Source organism: Canis aureus, chromosome 15, assembly GCF_053574225.1.
Source record: "Canis aureus isolate CA01 chromosome 15, VMU_Caureus_v.1.0, whole genome shotgun sequence".
Lineage (NCBI taxonomy): Eukaryota > Metazoa > Chordata > Mammalia > Carnivora > Canidae > Canis > Canis aureus.
In genome coordinates, this window is record NC_135625.1 from 14,419,979 (window position 1) to 14,440,989 (window position 21,011).

Below are 21,011 nucleotides of genomic sequence, written 5' to 3' on the forward strand. Positions count from 1 at the left end.
AAAAATTTTCATTAAAAATCGTCAAGGGAGTTGATGCCTTGGAATGCAACATTTTAAAATAGGATATAGAACCTAAAATTAGAATTGTACTGTCTCCTTCCTAATCTGTTATTATCCCAATTGGATTAAAAAAAACACTTAAGAGAATTGCAATTTAATTTGTTTTAGCAAAGGATGCATTTACCATAGAATCAGGGGTTAAAATAAATGAGACCAGAGCCAGGGGGAAGTTGGAAAGACATTTTTTACTATTTCCAAATAAAATAACCTACAGGAATGCTTTTTCAAACTGTTAAACAAGCAAGAATTTTACCATCTTGTTATATAATCTACTGATTAAAAAATCTTTTCCACATAGGCAATCATTTGTATCTGTAGCCTTGGGCAAGGTCTTTCCATACATTTCAAGTTGTACTTTAAACTTCCTGCCAAGACAGGTAGAGCACATCAAGCCTTGTCTATGTCTTCTTGTTAATGAAATAACCTACCACTGAGTCTTTCTTGAATATTTATTGGAGTATTGTATGGTTTCAAGAGGCAAATGAGTGATTTCCTTAGCAGGAAAGGAGACAACTAATCAATAAAATATTATTTCTTCCTGATTTAAATTCATTCCAGAAATTTCAACAAAGCCCAGTGATCATTACATTCGTAAAATTCATTTATTGCTAATAAGCTACAATTTCTGACTTTTGCTTATTGCCTCTTTACAGCTAATATTAAAGGCACAAATAACAATGGAGTATTGCGCAATTGAGGCATCATTTTTTTAGTCCTTGGAAATGACAATTTATTTATTTATTTATTTATTTAGATTTTATTTATTTATTCATGAAAGACACAGAGAGAGGCAGAGACAAAAGCAGAGGGAGAAGCAGGTTCCCTGCAGGGAGCCCGATGTGGGACTTGATCCCGGACCAGGATCACTCCCTGGGCTGAAGGTAGATGCTCAATTGCTGAGCTACCCAGGCATCCTGAAATGACAGTTTAGATAGAATATAAGGATTTCTTGATGCTTTATTAGGGTTATAATAGAGACCTAACAATACCTAAAGAAGAAACGTACATCTGGAGCTCAGGGTATTATCCTGAGTATACAAACCATTATTCCCATCGGCCATGTCATATTCAGTTACACCTACTTTTGTGTACATCTGTGTAAGAAACCTGCCCCTCCCACATTCATTAATTAACTCATTCAAAAGATAAAATTAAGCATATCCTATATTCTAGGCACTGTACAAACATAAAAATAGTGAAAAATAACTTGTGCTATGTAGAGTTGATAGCACAGAGAGGAGAGAGACACGTAAACATTTTTAATAAAATGATGAGTGCCACAGTGGTAGAAAGAAGGTTTTTGAAATATATTGACGGAAGAAAGTCACAAGATGGTGAGTTTTATAAGACATGTGGTAACAGGTGTCCTTCAGTGAGAAGAAATGCAAAGTCATTCTAATTTAGACATTTTTGGAGAAAAGATAATTTGTGGATATCAGGTCAGAAAATGCTTCTATAAAGATAGAATCCTGTTCAATTTTGTGAGTAGATACATAAACAAGTAGATATATAAGCAGGTTAAGTTCATTAGAGTTTTAGAATGTTATGAGACAGGTAGTTTCAAAATATGGAAATAGACCGCAAAGAAAGGCAGCCAAAATAATGCAAAGAGTAATATATATATATATTATACAATATATATATAGTCTAAATACCATTGGATTTCCAGTAAAAAAAAAATTAAAACAAATACATTTAGAGGATGCATTTTCTGTGAAAGGAATTAAAAAAAAAATACGCTGAGGCCAGCGCAGACAACAGAGATCATGTAGAAAAAATCCACAAGTGTTTAATTTTTTTCCTTGTCACTCTACCTCAAGAACAAACTTTGTGTTATATACTTGTGATTTATTTCTTTGACTAGTAAGAAATTGGACAATCAGAAGCCTCTACACCTTCTAGATCAAAAGATTTATCACACTCCTAACGATCATTATAAAATAGAGAGTTTCAAAGACTGCTTATATAAAATCTATATTGGGAAACACGGTTTGTGGAAAATAATACATTAGTTTTTGTAGTGACTTTCAGAGTCAGAATTTATAGATTTGGAAATGAACTGACCTTTTTCTTACCAACAGCAATTGAAAATGGCAATATTGATTCATAGGATTGGCAACTATATACCTATTTGAACTGTAGGTTTAAGTAGTTACACTGTTGCTATTTCAGACCATAAGCAAAATATAGGTTCAGAAAACAAAATTGTTGAAAAGGTATCCACAACATTTTCTTGATAAATCTGTAATTAATGACTGATGTTATAAGGAAATTAATAAACTACTATAGCAAATATATAATAGGAAGTATTTTATGCTTCATAATGTCACTGCTAATATAATAGCAACCATTTATTAGATTATTTATTAAATAATAATCACAAATAGCTGTTATATACAGTGATATCATGAGTTATCATATACCATTTTGTTTATATGATTAGTGATGTTCACATTTTTCATAATTTATTATGCTTTCTACACTAATGTTCTTGGGAGGGGAAGAAATCTACATTATTACCTTAGAAACAAAAACATTAATGGACTTATCAATAGAGAATTCAGAGAAATTTAACTATGGCCTTTATAAATAGTAATTAAAGAATATGTATTCTATTCTTATATTTTTAGACCATACTATGGGTCACATATTATTCACTAAATGATTTTTTTTTAATTTGCTACTACTATTAGGAAGCAAGAGTGAGACTATTAGTTATTCTTTTGGAGGACTTCATTCCAAAATCAGTTATCTCTATATGGTAGAGATGATGAATCCTTGTCCTCTAATATTTAGTGGGTAGAATTTAAAAATTTTTAACTAATTATTTTGAATTTTACTCTGAATTATGGAAAAAATTAAGTTAAACAATTTCAACACATTCAACATTTTTAATAAATTATGTATAATTAATGTGTCATAATTTTGTTTTACATGTAGAAATCATACAACATAAAAATTGCCTGCATTTTACTTAATTACAATTCTAATTTGTAGATTGTTGAAGTAAACATTTATAAAAGCATTAATTATTTAACAACACTTTTAAATTTCTAAAACTAGACAAAATAGAAGAAACTTTTGACATTCAGCAACAGGATGAGCAGCATTATGATCACTGAAAGAAGGGAAATCAAAAATGAGTCGATTACTGCCCAGTTTCCCAACTTTTTGAGTAGAAATTGTTTATACATGTGTGCTTACATTTGTACAAATATACATGCATAAAATATATATGTAGCAAGTACAGAGGAAGTTAGAAAATACAGTATCTGAAATGAAAAATTCACTGAGTGGGATTAACAACATGAAAACATTGGAGAACATCAGTGACCTTGAGCATGTAGCAATAGAATCTATCAAAAATGAAGCAAAGAGAGAAACGCTATTGAAATTAATAAAAAAAATCTTCAGACACATCTCAGAAGATAAAAATTGGTTTATCATAAATAAAACTGGAATCCTAAAAAGAAGAACATCCAAGGATGTTTCTAAAAATGGTTAAAATATTCCAAATTTGATGAAAACAAAACCCCAATATACCCAAGAAATTTAACAAATTCTAAACGCATAAACAGCTAAACATTTACTCAGAGGCATGCACAAACCATATCAAGAAACATCACAAGGAAATTGCTAAGCACCAGTGATAAAGAGGAAATAATACATGCTATCTGAAGAAAACAACCATCACATGCACAAAAACAGGTTAAGGTTTAGCATACATTTCTTTCTTATCTGAAACTATGCAACCCAGAAGAAAATGGACCGATATCTTCAAAGAAAAGTAAAACTAGGTAACTAACTAAATAAATAAAAGTAAAACTGGCTAACTAAAAACTATATACCCAGTGAAAATTCCAGATCAAATGTCTTTAGACAGACAATGGTCAAGTAAACATGTCACCAACAGATTTGCAATAGCAGTAAAATAAACATGATACCCGATAAATATTTGGGGCTACAAAAACAGATGAATAAATTCAGAGATGGCAAATTATATGGTCAAATATTAATGAGATTATCCTTATTTTTATTTTTAAAATATATTTTATTTAAAAAGTAATTATTTTATTTTATAATTTTAAAATTAAGTTACTTTATTCAAAGCAAAATAGTGACAGTATATTGGGGATTGATAATCCATGTAGAAGTAATATGTATGAAAGCAGTGGTGCAAAAGGCTGGGTCGGGGAAGGAAAGCGTATGGTTATAAGGGGGTTACATTTAGTATGATATGACATAACATTCTTTAAAGTAGAGTTCAATATGTTAAATATGCATATTTTAAACCCTAGAACAGCTGCTGGAAAATATTAACAAAAAACTATAGACAAAAGCTAATAGAATATATAAAATTCCATATATATATATGGATTTTTAAAATATGGTCAATGAATTCAAAAGGTAGCAGGAAAATATCTAAAAGAAAAAGAGGAAACAGATGGAAAACAGAAGTGGCAAGTCAATGGACTTGAACCTAATCATATGATGGTTTAATAATGATGGAATTTTAATATGCTAGATATTCCAATTAAAGGACAGAGATTGTCACACTGAGCAAAACTCAAATAGATGTTCCCTATCAGAAATCCACTGTAGAGGTAAAGAGACTTTTCCCCTTCTTTGTGGCCAGAAAGTGGACCTGGTCATGAATCACTTTGAGCCATGCAAATGAGGATTCCGTTGAAGATAAACATTAATCTTTTTGGAAAGCTAAGGGGGAAATGATGTCAGGAACATGACTGAGTAAAATGTCCTTCATTATGTCCCTGCCGCCACAACAATTTTGCATCCATCCATGGACAAAATAGCCTTTGTGGGGGTTGTGGGATCCAGAACCCAAGGACCCAGAGGTTAGGGAGTTTCACCCATCTGAGCGTCAAGCAATCGGCAGATAGACTTTGTCCCATCTGTGGTCTGTAACCTGAATTCAGCCCTCTGCAGCCCTGGAGAACACTGATTTAGACCACCACCCACAGACGAGAGAGGCTTTGTAGAAGACCAGGTTTCCATTGGAGAAGTTTCTGTACATTGTTGCAGCAAAAAAAAAAATATGTATGTGGAGGTACTGAAATTGTAAGAGAACAGTTTGACTGTGTCCACATTGCCCCACTCGCCCTAGGCAGCACAGTCCAGTGCCAAGATACTCTCTTAGGCCATTATTTCTCCCACAGGGGAGAGTGAGAGTGTGTGAGTGAGCTCTAGGCTCACACAATTCTAAATAAGCCAATGTTCAAAGAAGACTTATATATATATATATATATATATATATATATATATATATATATATGCTAGATGCTATATATTATATATATATATGTAATATAGGGAAACATGGCTTTGAAATGGATATGTAAGAGAAAACTCAACATTTAATATTAATGATGTCAAAATTCTACCTTAGGAAGACTGAAGGAGAAGAGCAAATTAAAGGGATGAAAGGACAAAAAGAATGAGAATAAAGAGTAGAAAGCAAAAAAAAAAAAAAAAGGAAATCAGAATAAAAAGAAAAACCCATTTAAATTAAGGGCAAGTGTTTTGTTTTTTGTTTTTTTTTTTTCCCAAATGAAAATATTAAAACTGGTAGATTTCTATCCGGGCTTAAAAAGAAGAAAGGGGACTAAAGATCACAAGTACTGTAATATTGGTAATTAAATATTTAGAATGAAAAGGAGATTTTTAAAATCTCATTTTATTTATTTTAGAGAGAAAGAGAGCATGTGTGAACATGGTGGAGGAGCAGAGGGAGAGGTCAGCAGAGCTGACCCCGTGCTGTGCACAGAGCCTGATGTGGGGCTCAGTCTCATGATTCAGACATCATGACCTGAGCCAAAGTCAAGAGTCAGTGGGTTAACTGACTGAGATACCTAGGTAGTCCTGAAAAAAATTTAAAAAGACATTAAAGGCAGGATGTGAGACACATTCTGTCTATGAAATTCAACAATTTAGATAAAATGAACAAATGCCTTCAAAAAACACATAATTCATATTGAGAAATATACAGAAAAAAACAAATAATAGCCTTATATCTATTAAAGACATTAGATTTGCAGATAAAATTTCTTCTCTACACATTTAGACTCAGATGATTTCATGAATTCCATCAAACATTAAAGGAAGAAATAAAAATCCCATATGATCTTTCAGAAAAATAGACAAAGTTTTTCCCAACTCATTTTATAATGTCAACATTTCTCTGCCACCAAAACAAAACAATATCATAAGCAAACTACTGAACACTAACCCTAATAAAACCAAATGTAAAACTCTTTAAACAATATTAATAAATCAAATGAAAATGCATCAGAAGGATAATATGTCATTACTAAGTGGGAATTATTCCAGGAATTCAACACAGATTTAACATTTGAAAAGTTAGCAAATATAATTATCTATGTTAATAAAATAAAAAAGAAAACTATAAGATCTTAAAAGACACAGAAAGATAATTTGACACAACTAAAACCTGTTTGTCATTTTAAAAACTACAACAACAAAAAAAACCTCTTAGTGAAGTAGGAACAGAAAAGTACTTCCTAAACCCAGTGAAAGGTATGCAAGGACAATTTATAGCTAACATCCTACTTAACGGTGAAAGGTTGTGTGCTTCCTCTAATGTAGGGAAATGGCAAGGATGTCTACTCTTATTATTTCCACTCAAAATTGAACTCAAGGGGCACCTGAGTGGCTCAGGGGTTGAGTGTGTCTGCCTTTGGCTCAGGTCATGATCCCAGGGTCCTGCATGCGAGTCCTCCTTTCGGCTCCCCGCAGGGAGCCTGCCTCTCTCTCTGCCTGTGTATCTGCCTCTCTCTCTGTCTCTCGTGAATAAATAAATAAAATCTAAAAAAAAAAAAATGAACTCAAGGTACTTAATAGTGCAAGAAGTCAGTCAATCAATCAATCAATCGATCAATGCCATGAAGATGTAAAGTACTAGATAAAAATATCACCATTGCTGATTATATGATCTGGTGAATAGAGAATCCTAAGGATCAATTTTTAGACAATAGAACTACTAAATATCTTTTGGAAGACCATAGGATATAAGGAAAGTTAGAAAAATCTATTGTTTTTCTATATAACAGCAATAAAAACCTTAAAATATTCTACTGGAAACCCTGACACTAAAGACAAAGGAAATAATCAACCTAGATTGTACAAATATGAATAAATATTTTCTTTCTTCAGTACGCTTGCTTTTTTTGGTAAACACAAGCATAAGGTAAATAAGTATGATGTAAATATGTTAGAATGACATCATTGCCTTAAGATCTAATAATTACTGAAAGAATCGTGGAAATAAACAGTTATGTCACATATGTGTAATACCCAATGTTGTTGGCTTTTTTTTTAAATTTTTATTTATTTATGATAGTCACACAGAGAGAGAGAGAGAGGCAGAGACACAGGCAGAGGGAGAAGCAGGCTCCGTGCACCGGGAGCCCGATGTGGGATTCGATCCCAGGTCTCCAAGATCGTGCCCTGGGCTGAAGGCAGGCGCCAAACCGCTGCGCCACCCAGGGATCCCCTGTTGTTGGCTTTCATTAATCTTTTGATGTTGAAATTCAAGGATCTTCTTTTCATATCCATTTTTTTTAAGCTTCACATTCCCTGTATTCAGCTGATAAATACAGAAAGGGAGAACTTATAATGCAATATCCCTCATAAAATTTCATGGCAAGTGACATAAGTGACATATATCAACTCAACTTTCTTTTCATTGGTGAAACCTAGTCACATGGTTACATTGGCATGAGACCGTGTCTAGGGAATATAGCGGCTGTAAGGACAGTCTATTTCTGTAAAAATTCCACATAATAGCAGAGGCAAGGAGCCATCTCTGCACAGTCAGATAGCAAAAAAAATATTCACAGCTCACACTCAGTGTTCTGGGTTTTGAAATCTCATTCCAGCTGCTTTCATAGTGTTAATAAAACCTGTCTGGTAGTCCACAGTCAAGAAGGGCTATGTTCATAGAGGCTGGTTGTTCCAGGGGTGGTCTACACTAGATGCTAGTGACAGTTAAATAGGTAGGTGATTGAAATTGAAACAGATTCCATGTCTATGATTTGATTACATTGAGATGGTTTAAGAGAAGAGAATGGATCATGGTTGCTTAAAAGAAATCAGATGATACCTATTTACATGTTTAAACTCTTTTAGGCTCAAACATCTTTTTTTTTCTATTATATATACATTTATTTGTATTTAGTTGAAGCTCATCAGCTGTAAACATAGAATGCCTCACAAAATAAAAATGTTGGGGCACCTGGGTGGCTCAGGCAGTTAAGTATCTGCCTTCAGCTCAGGTCATGATCCTGAAGTCCAAGGATAGAGCCCCAAATCAGACTCCCCAACTCAGCAGGGCATCTGCTTCTCCCTCTTCCCCTGCCCTCACTTGTTCTCTCTCTCAAATAAATGAATGAAATCTTCAAAAACAATAAAAATAAAAATTTTCTCTATTTTTGAAAAAAAGTACAAAATTAAAAAAAAAACATTACTTTTATGCATAATGTGGCTGGGTCAAAGAATGCCGAGATAGTTGGTAAAATTTTATTTCTTATTGCATCTATGAGGATATTTCTAGAAGTGATTGGCATTTGCATTGGTGATCTAAGTAAAAAATATCTATCTTCCCTATAGGATGTGGGTCGAAGTCATCCCATCTGCTGAGGGCATGAATTGAACAGAAGGGCAGAGGAAATGCAAATTTGCTCTCTTCTTGAGTTGGGACAACCATCTCCTGCCTTGAGCATTGGTGTTCCTTGTTCCTTGAACTCAGAATGGGACTTACTCTATCGGCTCCCCTGGGTTTAGGCCTTTGAATTGGATTGGAACCACACCACCAGGTTTCCTGGGCCTCTACCTTGCTCATTGCATTTCTCAGCCTCCATAATTATGTGAACCAATCTCTCATAATCAATCTTTTTCTGTACATCTCTCTATAAACAAGAGTTTCGATTTCGATTTCTCTGGGGTATACAAACTTTTTTTCCCTTCTGTTAAAGAATCTTACTGGAATGGAACAAAGAGGTATACCAAAATAATTGTCTTATTTTTCTCAAAACTGGCTACAAAAATCAGAAAGCTGTAAGATTTATTACATTTTAATTGAAAATCCATAGAAAATTATGATCATTATGAGGGCAAGAAGCAGATATTAACTAATTGGTGAAAAAATATGCTGAGGATGTGTCATCTGATAAATTCCAAGACATATATATGTGATTCTGGGAAGAGGAAGAGCCAATGGGAGACAAAGAAGGAAACACAGTCAAATGAGTATATATGTAGAAGTTCTTGTAATGTTGGGAAGAGAAATCTCATAAAATCCACACAAAACGGTCATTTTCTTTTTTTTTTTTTTTTTTTTTTGGACAAGGGCAGAAATTCCAAGAGGGTAAAAAATATGTGCATTCTGCTAACTTTTGGAGATGAAAAAGCAGGATTCTTTTTTTTTAATTTTATATATTCATGAGAGACTGAGAGAGAGCGAGCGAACGAGAGGCAGAGACACAGGCAGAGGCAGAGGCAGAGGCAGAGGCAGGCTCCCGCAGGGAATCCGATATGGGACTCGATCCTGGGTCTCCAGGATCATGCCCTGGGCCAAAGGCAGGCTCTAAACCCCTGAGCCACCCAGGAATCCAAAAAAGCAGGATTCTAAAAATAGATACTTATCACAACTATTTGTTTATAAAATATGAAAACAAGTCCCCAAATATACAACTAAAAATAATCAAATTTCATCCCGGACAAATAAGTCTGTGTTTATTATTAAGTATTCAATGTGTGTAAAGTCATATATATTTTGAAATCCAAATACATAACCTGCTGAGAATCACATAGTATAATCTTTATTAATTTAGAGAAATTGTGGAAAAGGGTCTTTTCTGGAATTTGAAGGCCTTTTAATTACTTTTCTTATTTCTGCAAAGTTTTGAGGTCTATGTATAAGGAACATTGTCATTAGTGCTTTGTACTATCTTAATTTGTTCAATCTGGGCTACCATTCAGAAAAAAAAAATCAGTAAGGTAATCTACAATGAAGATTGATCCCCTTTTATGAATCATTAATTGCTTCTTATTGCAGCTGCTTGTTGGATCCAAAGTTCTTTCAATAGTTTTGTGGTCAAATAAAGTGTGAGATACACTTATATGAGTAGGAGGTGGCATTTAGCATTTCATTCTATGGTCACCATTTCTAAAGTACATCTTAGTAAATCTAAGATCACTGACTCTCAACCAACTAATTGTCTACTAATATTTCTTTCAACTTTATAATGTACGTTAAGATTGACACTACTTCATTTTGTTCTAATTTATTTATGTACATAATTGCAGGTTATGAGTCATCGTCTACCCACTAATTTATCTTTTCCTGTTGATAACTTCCCCTGTCAAAAAGAAAAAAAAAAAACTTTGATTACATATGCTGAAAGACTTCAATAAATAAAAGTGTGTTTTTTCTTATATATAAATTTCCAGTAGAAAAGAATCTTTAATTCTGTTAAAAGAGTAGACAAAAAGCAGTTTTTTAATGTACAAAATTTTAAGACAAGGTTGATCACTTTTTAATATTGTGGATAGAGTGATCTTGGAAGTGAAATTATTATTCTTGCTATTATTAATATAATAATATCTAATGATATATTATACATATTATATGTATTATAACATTAATATAGTAACAACATGATGGCAATAATATATTTCCTTCAATATAAAAATAGATGGATATATTAATCATAACATAAATCATAACATGAAAAATATAAAAGTAATACAATGATGAGCACAAAAAAAATGTTCAGGAACATGTATTGTAAAAACACGGCTAGAATTGATCCACAGTTTTGTTTTTGTACCTTTTAACAGTCAAAACTCAAATTTTATTAGTTACACAAATCACTACACTCGTAAGATAAAAATCTACTTACTCAAAAGAAAAATCTGTCATAGAAAAAAAAGAAAAATAATTTCTTCTCACCTTTCCTCCACTAAAAGATACTTTTGATGATATTAACAGTATTCTTAAAAACATTAAAAAAGATAAAATATATTTCACAGAACTATGGCTAGAAGATACCTTCAGATTGTCTTATAACAAATGATCAAAAAACTAGCAGTCATAGTAGGTGTAATTAAAATTTTATTTCCTATATAATGAATGTTAGAATATGTAGAATGTATTCTATGTTAGAATATGTTATTAGAAATTAATTTCATAAATATATATCTGACATCTAAATGAATGACAATAAACAAATGTATACTTTTCAAATATATATATTAGATATAAATATAACCTCCATAGTATACAAATTCTGTTGAATGTTTTCTAGTTGGGACTCCTGAAAAGGGTAAACCAATTGAAGAGTTTTAATACACAAATTTGATGAAGTTTGGACTTGAAAACACTCGATTTTTCTTGTTATTATGGAACACTCTCAAAAAGTCTTCAAATCTGGCCTGAGAACTTAACTACACCATGTGAAATTGTTTCTCTTCACAGAAAGAAATGTGACTATTAGACCGTAACCATTTTCTCTCAAGATTTGCTAAACTCTGGTGTCCCATTATAAAGCAGAGCACACATCTATCCTTTTAGAGGGGGAAAAAAAAAAAAAAAAAGACATTTCTGCAAATCCCTGCTTAAATTCCCTTTGTTTGAAAAGAATTAATTTTTTTTCCAATTTGTGTATGTTTTCTTCACTTATGAATCAGAAACAAACCAAAAATGACATTTTTCTTTTGAATCTAAAGAATGCGAGAGAAACTTGTGACTGGATTGAATAATTAGCTCATAATTTCTGTTTTGTAGAAAGTAATTAAAGGGATTATAAATACCATGTAATTCTCAGTGAGGTGTTGACTTTAGACAAAACCCTCCAGTTATCTAGTATTTAGCAACAAAGGTTCCAGGATTTGGCATCATTACGGTGATCAGGTGAGCCTTCCTTTATTCTGAGGCCGGCACAAGGTGTGAGTAATATCTAGACAGTATTTGACAATGCATTTAATATATAAAGTGACTGAGGTGGTCTCTGATTCAGCATGTCAAGAGATTCCTGGCTTAACGCAATAGGGAAAAAATCTCTAATTTTGACAGACCATGGAGTTAACACAAAACTTTCTGGGTAACTATTGGCATCTTTTTGCTCAAAGTAGCTGTCAATTGTCTTCTGATTTGGATCATCACTATACATGACTTTATCATTCCTTCCATTACAGCAGAAGAAGATAAAGACTAAAAATATTCATTAATCAGGAATGATGAACAAGACATAGTACATTCATATAAATGGTGTACCAGGAAACTCTGAAAAGAAAGAAGGGGCATTTTTTTTTAAGAAGGGGCGTTTTTATATTTAATCCATGAAGTTATATTCAAGATCATTATATTTTAAAAGGCATATAAATATGTATAATATGCCACTACCTATCCAAGAATGGGGAATGTATATGTACCTGTAGAATTTTGTGCGTGTGTGTGTGTGTGTATATACATATATATTATATTGTATATGTGTATATTATATTATATAGAATAGATATTTGCCTATATTATATATATATATAAGAGATATATTGAACCCATATATGATTTGAAAGCTGAACCAAGCTATTTTTTAAAAATGGCTACACATGAGAGAGGGAATTGAACTGCACAGCGGGAGGTTACCAGGACAGAAACTGAACTTCTTTAAGCTTATCCTGTTCAGTACATTTTATTTCACCCATGTAAGACTTTTATATAAAAAAACCCAAGTATTATAAAATGTAATCCTTAAAAACATTTAAAAATAACGAATTACTTTCAGTATATTGAGCACTTGCATAACATGAAATGAGGTAATTTTTTTTTTCTAGAGAGGCTAACAGAGTTAATTTGCTGTAACTCTAGCATAATACACATTAAAGGGGAAAAAGGAAAATATCTTAAAATATCATGGTGACAGTGTAGCTGTCATTATTCTGAGATTGCATTGAGTTTATTGTGAATTAATATAAGTATGTTGATGTCACAGACAGCTAGGATCTTCTGTGTAAGAGGAATCATAAGCTTTACAAGTAAAGACCCTATATCCCTGAATGTAGGAGAATAAGCATATGAAATATATAAACTATATAAACTTTTGCATATTTCCTCTCTTCTGAGAAGACCCACCCAATAGCATTGATCATTCCTGAGACCTAGATTATATTCTATAAATGCCATTGTCTCTCTTTGCACCATTCTCCCCAATCCCACACACACTCTGGAAAAAAAAAAGGGGGGGAATCGGGGCTCTTTAGATAAATCAGCTGATATCATGTCTAGGGCCATAATGTAAGCATAGAATATCTTGCCAAACTAGAATGCCAGCTATTAAAGATTATAGCGCTCTTGTCTAAAGAACAGAGGAGACAGCAAGAGGAATCAACCATTGGTAAAAAGATGGGAAATTTTGAGATTCAAAATGAATAACTGTAATGAATTGAAACAAATCCAATATATTAAATCCATGAGTTTATAATTGCCACTTCTGTGGTTGCTAAGGAAGCAATTCAACATTTTGAAAACTAGCATATAAAGAGAAACATTAAGCATCTATTCTACATTTCCTATACAAACTATACCTCAGAGAATCTAGATGTGTACTGGGGACATTTCTTTTTGAAGAAATATTCCACCAAAAATTCAAAAAGGAATTACAGATGTTCACCATTTTAACCCCTAGTGAAATAATGGATCTAGAGAATGCACATCAATACATGCAAGCACCACAAGAGAAGAGAGAACCATTTTGTAGAAATATGGAATACCAGCAAGGAAATGTGCTTGCTCTGAAAATCTAACTGGAAGCTAATCATGCCTCTCTGACAACGAATCTACAGGATGTGCAGAGGACAAAAATAACATGTCCAACAATAAAACAAGGATGCTATTGGCAAACACAGATTGCAAACACATCTATAGGATAGCCAACCTGCTTTCTTCAACATAAAAATATACTCGAAGGGAAAAGAGAAAAAGCAAAACCTACAGGTTAAAGGATACTTAAGAGAAGAATAATTGGCCATGCAAATAGGACATTCTGAGAGTAAGAGTGATTGTTATTAAAGATTATGGCTTGGAGAAGGGATCAAACAGGGATGGCATCCAGGCATCTGGGACTTAGGACTCTATATAAGAAACACAACAGACAGTTGAATGTATAAAGCTCAATGTCTAGGTTTTAAAAGTTTTGAAAAGAGAGAGACACACTGGAGAAGTACAATCACTGACTGAAAATTTGACATTACAGAATTTGTTAATCATTTAAAGTATGATAACAGAATTATAGTTATGATTTTTATTTACTTATTTTTAAGATTTTATTTATTTATTCATGAGAGACACACAGAGAGAGGCAGAGGGAGAAGGAGGCTCCATGCAAGGAGCCTAATGTGGGACTTGATCCCAGGACTCCAGGATCACGTCCTGAGCCGAAGGCAGATGCTCAACCGCTGAGCCACCTAGGTGCCCCTACAGTTATGATTTTTAAAGAGTTGATCTTTTATATAATATATACTAAAATGCATACTGACATGTTTACATATTAAAATATATAATGTCTTGGTTTGCTGAAAATTAATCAAGGAGGGAGGTGGATGAAGGTACAAGTGTCACATAATTCACACTTGTGAGTGATTAATTTGACTGATAGAGTTTATTACACTCCACTTTTGTACATGCTCAACTATTTTTAGTAGAAGTATTGTTGAAGCATTTTCATTACCAGCTTGATGATTACTGCCAGTTTGTTTAGACCCAAGCCCCAATCCAGTAGATCAAATTCTACAGTTGGAGTATGGACATTATTATTTATAATTAGCTTCTCTATTGATTCACATGCATGGTTTGGGTTGTGAGCCTACGTCATCCAAAATTAGTCCTACTTTAACAGAAATATCATTACTAGTGCAATAATATTTATTGACCTCCTGGAGGAAAATAGTTTTCATAATCCTGACCTTTTGAAAAAATAATTTGTCACAATTCCTTTTGTCATAGAGTATAAAGAGAATAAATCAAAGTACAGATTATAACAATGAAAGTGATTGGTGAATCATACTTTTATGTTTATTACACAAGTTATCTGAGATTCTAGCATCTTGAAACTCAATCGTCTGTGTTTGTGATTACTATAAATTTTTGATGTATAATACAAAATCTTATGTGATTAGTTAATACTTTGAGATGTTAATTTGTGTTTATTATTTCTCCTTGTAATTTCCCCATATTTCCTAAATCTACATTCAAGGAGAGAGCTACAGGTACTTTTTTCTGCTTCTTTATATGTCACATACCTTTGATCCTATTGCCTCAATATTTTGTTTGTTAAGACTTTGCTATTGCTAGTTCTCAGGTTTTTATGTATGACCATTCAGCTCCTGTTCCAAGGGATAAAGGCATAATTCAGAACTAAATTAATCATGATTAACCAAAAGAACACTAATTGATATGTCAATAGTCTGCTAGTGCAACTAAAAGGAACAAAGTGAAGCCCTGTACAAAAATTGTCATCTTGTTCAGGGACACAAATGTTAGATTTTATTTCACAGCTATTACATTGGCAAAAAAAAAAAAAATGAGAGAGAGAGAAAGACAGACAGACATATTCATTCTATAGTTTATGGACATTTAGATGTTCCCAATTTGAAAAATTATAAAAAATGATACCATGAACTTTCTAAGATGCATTTTTTTGTAAATATACACACATTTGTGTGAAATATATGATTTGCCATAGTTACACCAGTGTTCAGCTTAATAGTACCAAATAGTTTTTCAAAGTGGTTGTAGTTTACTCATCAACTATGTATGAGAGTTCCATTTGTTCCATATTTTGTTTATATTTTTTCCTTTTCACTTTAGTGATTCTGTTGGGAATGTAGTATTATCTCATCCCATTTGCATTTGTCTCATTTCACTTCATCTCAAGAGTTTATCACTCTCATTTATCTTGTTATTGGGAGTTTTTCAAACTTATTAATCTTCAAACATTTCAAACATTTTGTTGATTTGTTCAATTGCATTTTCTATTTTATGAATTTGAGTTTTCCTTTATTATTTTCTACCTTCTATTTTGTTGATTTTCTGTTGTTTTTCTAGATTCTTGAGATAATAGATTAGCTCTTAGATTTTCATCCTGTCTTCATTGCTAATATATGCATTTATGATCAGGAATTTTCAAAAAAAATAAAAATAAATAAATAAGATCAGGAATTTTCATACAAACACTATTAGCTATATTACTCAATTTTAACATATCCTCCCTTCATTATTTTCTTTAAAAGATCTCTAAATATACATTGTCATTTCTTTTTTCTTTTTAAAAATTATTTATTTGAGAGAGAGAGAGAATAAGTGGTAGGTAGGAGCAGAGGGAGAGAGAGAAGCAGACTCCCTGCTGAGCAGGAAGCCAGACACAGGGCTCCATCCCAGGATAGGGAGAGCACGACCTGAGTTGAAGGCAGACATTTAACCAATTGAGCACTCAGGAGCCCCTGCATTATCATTTCCTCTGAAACTCCTGGTTATATGGAAGATTATGGCTTAATTTCTAGGCATTGGAGATGTTCTAGCTGTCAGTTTTGGTTGGTTTCCACATTCATTGTGCTCCCTTCAAAGGTCACTCCCTATAATATTTCAATTCTTATAAAGTTTTTGAAACTTCCTTTATGGCCTGAATCTAGGCTTCTCCCCTTCCCATACACAATTGGAATCATAAATCTCATCCCAGTTTTCTTAAGTTATTCATGTATTTCTAATTCCAATATTTTGGAAAAGTCATTCAAATTTTAAAATGGCAGACTGCCTACAAAAGGAGCAATAGACACACTTTGATGCTTCAAATGGATCCATCTTTCTTTGCTGTTTGCTCTTCTCCCAGTAACAACTTCCTCCATGGAGGCTGCCAATAAACATATTGATTAAAGGAAGCCTCTAAACTGATTCCAGCCCACCACACTCATTTTTTGTCATTACTGAATTTCTCTGGGGCACCTGCTTGGCTCTGTCAATTAAGCATCTGCTTTTACTCAGGTCATGATCCGGGGTCCTGGGATCCAGCTCCTCATCTGGGCTCCCTGATCAGTGGGGAGTCTGCTTCTCTCTCTGCTCTTCCCCTAACTCCTGCTTTCTCTCTCTCAAATGGATTAATAAAATCTTTGAAAAAATTATTTGCAGCTGAATTTCTCTACATTAAACACTTAGAATGTATAGATAGTAAAAGTTTAAATTTTAAACTTTTAAATTTTGTTTAAATTTTGTTTCATTGGAATCTTTCAAATTAGCAGAGGTTTGAGACCTCTCTATCCCCTTGACATTTAAACATTCCTACAAAAAAAAAAAAAAACAAAACAAAAAAAAAAAAAAACCCAAAAAAACCATTCCTACATTAATAATATCAATGAGTCTTATTAAATATGTGATTTAGCTATCGTGTTTTGCCCCTAGTAAATTATTTTCCCTTGCAAATGGTCCAAGGCAGTCACATCACATGAAATTCTGTACTGTGGTTGGTCATGCCATGAAGATTCCCCAAATATTACCAGTTTTCTTGTGACTTATAATGCTGATACTCTGTATTTACTAAAATATATGACTTGTGACTCTAAACTCATTAAACAATGATATTTTCTTAAGGATCATTTAAGTAAAATGTTTTGTAACATAGTAACAAAATGCTTCTGAGTGACAACAAAATCAATTAGATTAACTTAATTGCTGGTCATTTATTTTCTAGTGTCTAGATAAAATTCCCTTATTAGTTGCATCTGATCTATCTTTCAGACTGATTTGTGTTTGTTTGTTGTTTCTGTATACACCGTTTTTCAATTAACTGAATGCAATTGTCAGAGCATTCTCCATTTCACCATCAGAACCCCTCTTCCTCCTGGCCACCCACTTTTGTAAACGGAATTCTCTTCTCAATCAGCCCTTACAAGCGCCTGAAAATGATCACCTGCATAATTGTTTCTCCTATGTAAACTAGTCAAGAATAGAAGCATCAGACTTTTCGGGCACCTGGGTGACTGGTCGGTTAAGCAACTGCCTTGGGCTCAGGTCATGATCCCAGGATCCTAGGATTGAGCCCCACATTGGGCTCCCTGCTCACTGGGGCATCTGCTTCTCCCTCTCTCAATGCCCCCTCCCTGCTTGTGTTCTCTCTCTCTCAGATAAATAAAATCATTTTTTTAAAGGAAGTATCAGACAGTTCTTTTCAATATCTGTATTTGAAATGATACCCATTGTGAAACCAAAGCTGTGTAAGTATCTGATTAATTTGAGTTGATGGCAACTGCCAAAGTGATTTTTTAAATGAAGTGAATGATATGCTTGTTTTTAGTGCAGTCCTATCCCCATCATAAAATTGTACATCCTCAGTTTTGCTATGTCCCTGTATCTTAACAGTATGCTATATTTACATTAACAGTTGTGAATCTCAATTGTTATATGAACAGATAGCTTTTGATGTTCTGAAATTAATTTTAGCACATATGAACTCTTATGTTTATTTTCTAGAGAATTCAATTTGATTCACGTCAACCTAGACTTCCTGCTAAATGAATTAGGATTTTAACTTTTCTTACAACTTGTCAACATAAAGTAAATTTTATTCATTTAATTGATATGTTTGTAAACTTCCAGGTCTAAATAAAACATGGATTGGTGATCAACACAAAAGTTGAAAAGATATCTTGACTATAGGTGAAATTCACAAGCTAAAATTTGAAGCAAGATAATATTTGTTAGGAAGATAGAGATCATTTACTTTGGTGTAGGCAAATTTTAGAGATGGCTTTATGAAAATGAAAAAAGACAGATAACCAATTATGTTGAAACTGTTATAAAATCTGTTATTGAAAGCCATATGTGAACTTCTATCATCATCAAATATAGGTTGCATGCTGATGATACAGTGTCTTGAAGATACTTTATCATGCAAATGTTTATAACTGTTTGGACAACCATAATTTTTCCAAGAATAATTTATATGATACTATTAATAATTTAATACTCTAAAATAAGAATCGTAAAATAGATATTGACTATAAGTGATACAGGTAAATTCTGTTAAAATTAAGTACTATCCTTTTATCAGGTGCCTTTAGATTATTATCGTAAAAAAATGTATTGTCTTTGAATTGATTAAACCATTGCAAATATGAAAACTTAAAATTATCTTAGAAAATTACTTAGCATTTGTTAGAGGCAAAGGATTATGGATTTTATGAAATGGTAGCAGAAAGCCACATACAGTAAATGTGCCTGTATAAAAAGACAATAAGATTAGCTGCTTAGAAAACTTAAAGAGCAGTAACAAAATTAACATTTTTATTGGAGTCAGAGAAGAGCAGAGTTGATTTTATAGAAAACTGTATCAGCAATGCAGAAGATAGATTTGAGAACCTCTCCCGAAAAGCAGTTTCAAAAGACAAAGGACAAAAACAACACAAATGATGAGAAATGTGAAAATTTTAGATTGGGCATAAGAAATAAGAATTCTAGGTGCTCCTTTCTAATAGAACAGAGTAAACACATCTGAAGAAAACTGCTGTGCTTGGTGGTATTTGAGAAATCTCCTATCTCTCAGAGGCTTTTGGCTTCATCCTTAGGCACAGTGTGTCAAAAGTATTTAAGCATAGAGCATAAAAATTCAGGACACCTGAGTGGCTTAGCAGCTGAGCGTCTCCCTTTGGTTCAGGGCATGACCCCGGGGTCCTAGAATCGAGTCCCGCATTGGGCTCTCTGCAAGAAACCTGCTTCTCCCTCTGCCTGTGTCTCTGACCGTCTCTCTCTGTGTCTCTCATGAATAAATAAATAAAATCTTTAATAAAACAAAATAAAAATTCTACAAACCTGGCCTTATTTTTTTTATATCATGCATATTGTATGATTCTATTTATATGAAATCTAGGTACTAAGAACAGTTAATTCCATCAGGCAGAAAGCAGATTTGTGATTGTGAGAGCAGAGAGGAGAAGGAATGGGGAGTGACCAGGTTTTGCTTTGGAGAATAGAAAAATTTTGTAAGTGGATAAAAGTGATAGCTGTACAATATTTTGAACGTATGAAATACCACTGAATTGTTCACTTTAAAATGGTTATATATACATTATGTGAATTTCACTGCAATAAATTATTTGTAAAAATATGTATGTAAATATAGTATCACAAAGAGAGTATAGGTCTTAGGCTCCAACAGATGTGTGTCCTAGCTGTCCACCTTGCTAGCCATGTGACCTTGTTCATTGGTAAGAGACAGGATGACAGTAATAGTGCTACCTTATAGGGTTTTTGTGAGGCTGAAATAAAAGAATATATGTGATAGTACTTGGTATCATGCCCAACATACAGTGAAGACCTAAGAAATGGAAGGTAGTGTTCTGATTATTAATAATGACAATTCCATAGAACCCCAAGAAGGAATCTGAGATCACCTAACTTTATCCTTTACTTGCATAGATGAGAAGCCAAGACCCCAGGTCAGACTCCTAAACTGGTGTCTGGGTTTCCGTTAGCCTGTCCCAAAGATCTTACCACCCCACACCATAGACTTACTATCACTCTTCTCAGGCAGATTTGTGGTGAGGTTCACTTTGGTCCTTTGTGTCCTTCTGATCCTCCCTTCCAAACCATTCTGGTGACCAGTGCAAGGCCCCAGGTGATTCCTATCAGGGGTGGATCTCAGTCCCCAGGGGTGGGCAGAGCTGTCTGCTCTGGTGCTCATACCCACATCCCTACTGGTGCCAGGCCCGGGGCCCCACCAACCTGCAGTGAGTGCAAGTGCTCGTGGCTTTGGCACTGCCCTTAGGAGTGAACAACATGGATTGTTGTTTTTTCTTATGAAGAACAAATGACTCTCTTATAGCATGAGGAATATTGGCTTTTTTTTAAAAGATTTTATTTATTTATT